We start from the raw sequence: 3590 nt of genomic DNA, 5'->3' as shown, positions 1-3590 counted from the left end.
GAACAACTCTCTTGAGTAATTGGATTTTTAAATTGTTTACAGAAATATCAAATTATAGTTTTAAAAATATAAAAATATATTTTTGACTAGCGGATAATCAGTCCTTACACATAATTATTTATTTATATACCATCAACAGTCGTTACTTTACTGAACTATTTCTGTTAGGTCCTAATAATCTTGCAAGTTTATGAAACAAGTATAAAATACAACATATCATGTTTTACAATTTATAATTGCTAAATGTATTACTATGGTTAAAAATGTTAAGTTCCTTACTTGTGTGAAAAGAAGTGTTGCAGGCCTTTACTCCATCTCGAAAGTACAGTTGTACGCAGCACAACTCTTTACCATTGTTAAAAAGCATCTCGAATATAAAAACAAATTTGTAACTCTTTAAACACCTATTAAAACGATTAAAATAATAATTGACTTTAAAACGATTAAAAATAACAATTGACCTTCTCGTAGCAGACGTTGAGAACAGACTTGAAGTAAAGTATGTCCAATGATGAGTTCGTGTTGTGACATGAAAAGTTCCATGTTTGTGACATGTAAAAAGGGGTTACCTGTGTAGTCGATTAGTGCGGTTGGAGTTCTTGCCCACTCCGAGCGCCTGCAAGTCTATGGATACTCCCCGCAGCACACGGCTGTGTGTGCCCGGAAAACATAGTACAGGGCTTATGGACAGCGCGCGTTCCAGTAGTATAGTTCGTTGGTATTTACAGGCAATTTTGACTTTAACACTCTATTCAAAAACAATTGTGCAGGGACTGACATTCACATTACTAAGAGCAGTATTTCTGTAATCTAAAAGTAACAACTCAATATCCTTACCACTCTCCTTGGCCCATCTCAAAAGATTTTTTGCATATTGCAACAGCTTTTTCTTGATCTACCGTTACTTCTAGGATAAAATGGGACTACTTGTCTACAGTTATGAAATTGTACTCATTGGCAAAAGATTTGAACACTTGAGAACTTATAGGGAACATTGTCTGAAAACAAAGCGTTCTGGCACACCAAACTGAGAAAAAATATTTTTCAAAACTCTAATAAACACTGTTGGCTGACTTATCATATACAATTTTCTCAATTCTACCCAGTTAGAATAAGCATCAGTAACTACCAAATAATTTTGACCACCATACTCTAGTATGTCACTATATACAAATTGCCACGGCCCTACTAGCCGTTTCGTGAGACATTAATGGTTCTTTTACGTTTGCAACCTATATTTTTCACATATCTGACAGCTCAAAACTAGGTTTTTCAATGTCTCCGTTTATGTTAGGCCAATATAGAATTTGCCTTGCTCTGGCTTTACATTTAAACTACACCAAAGGTGAGATTCATGTACTAAATTTAGCATACTTTGTCGCAAAACAGAAGGAACGATGATTTTGTTGCGAAAAAAATAACAAACCATCTTCATATGATATTTCATCTTTAACTTTATGATAATTTTTCATTTCATTACTCAAACTTTTATATGAATTGCCATCCTTTATGTATGTATTTAAACAATACCTTTCAAAACACTATCATTCTCAGTAGCACTTTTTAAATTCTAGTTTTTTTACTTTCAGACATACTTAACTGATTTTTTTAGGCTATGAACCATAAGAGATTTTTCAAGTTCACCATTCAAATAACTTTCATTCTTTTCATTTCATTTTACATGAAACTTTTCTAGACAATAAATCTGCTAAAATATTAGATTTTCCAGTTAAGTATTTAACTTCAATTTATTACTTAAAGTAGATTAAGTTTAAAACTTTTGTAACCTATTAGAAACCTTATGCATGTTTTTTTTAAAACAATTGAAAACCAAAGGCTTATGATCAGTATATACAGTAACCTTTTGACCATAAATAAATTTATGATACTTTGACAGGGCAAAAACACATAGCTGCCATCTCCTTATCTATTATGGGATACCTTATTTCTGTATCGGTTAACGCTTTAGAAGCAAATGCTATCGGATACCCTTGTTGAAGGAGACATGCTCCAAACCCAAAATTAGATGAATCAACAAAAAATTTCACACTCTTTCTTAGGATCAAAGATTTTAAGCGATGTTGCCTCAGCAATCTTAGACTTAAGTTTTTTTTTGAACGCTTCTGGAATGATCTTTTGTCACAAAAAAATCAACATCTTTTTTTAGCAATTGCCTTAAGGGCTCAGTTAACTGACTCATGTTATCTACAAACTTAGATAAGTAGTTAGTTACACCTAACACACTTTTGCAATTCTTTTTTTACTTTTCCGGCTTCTTCCAACGCAACAATACTTTTGACACGTTTCAGGCTCTGGAGTTACGCCTTTCTTTAAAAAATATCAATACCATACCAAGATATTTGGACACTGCTTACTTTATACTGTAATTTTTTTAGCATTGAACTTAATATTATTTTTTAACGCTGACTTTCCATTACATGTTTTTAAAAACTTCATTATGTTCTTTTTCTGATTCAGTTGCAATTATGAAAGTCATCAAAAATAAATTCCTACATTAGGAATATCACCAAACATTTGTACATTATATACTTTTTGAAAGATTTCCGGACTTACTCTTAACCCAAAAAGGTTGTTTGTTGTACTTAATTTACCAAAAGGAGTTATGAAAGTTGTTAACAAGCTACTTTCATGATCTATGCAATCTCAATTTGATGAAACCCATCTTTCATATCAAGTACAGTTATAAAACAAGACCTTTCCTCTCAACAATAGTTCTAACTCATCTGCAGAGGGAATTGGGATAAGGATCCCAAATTTTACACAAATCATTAAGCTGAGCAGGATTCCCAAACATATACGTAAGGATTTATCTGGTTTCTCTACTATTACAATGTTATTAACCCAATCCAGTCGGATAGTCTAATAGTCTACAGGTTCACTAATTTATTTTATTTTCTTTCTTGCCTATCAAGGACCTCTTTTAGTTTAAGTTTGACTGATTCAGGAATTCTTCTAACAGAATTTATTACAGATTTAGCATTTTCTTTTAACTCTAAAGTCAATTATTTTTTAGGAACATTTCCTACTACAGTAAAGACATTTTTATGTTTATTTACCAAAACTTTCTGTAGGTATCTGAAGCTAGACCTACTTGCAAAAATTATTAACTCTTTTAATCAAATTCAACTTTACGCAAGCAATTAAACCAAGTATTGGGACACTTTCGGTTTTTAACTACTACATATTTTATCCTGTATTTTTTACCATCAATCTCCGTGTCAAGAACAATATTTCCTAAACAACTTAACTCTTGATTGTCATAGCTTAGAATTCTACTATTATTAGGCTCAAGTCTTGAACCTTAGGGTAACTTCAACTGATTCAACACATGTAATGGTAACACATTGCACTGCGCACCACTATCAAGCTTAAAACTCACATTTTGATCATTTATTTTTCACATTTTGCATCCACGACAACACTTCCACTTTCTTATTCTTAACCCTTTCACTACCACTTTTTCAATTTTTGAAATTTTGATTTTAATTAATTCGTTATATCAAAATTATGCAAGAAATATTTTTTTCAGATTTTTTTCTAACGTTTACTATTTTTTACAGTAGTTTTTT

Source organism: Homalodisca vitripennis, unplaced genomic scaffold, assembly GCF_021130785.1.
Source record: "Homalodisca vitripennis isolate AUS2020 unplaced genomic scaffold, UT_GWSS_2.1 ScUCBcl_58;HRSCAF=869, whole genome shotgun sequence".
Lineage (NCBI taxonomy): Eukaryota > Metazoa > Arthropoda > Insecta > Hemiptera > Cicadellidae > Homalodisca > Homalodisca vitripennis.
The sequence above is the reverse complement of the archived record's forward strand: the minus strand, read 5'-3'. Positions refer to the sequence as shown.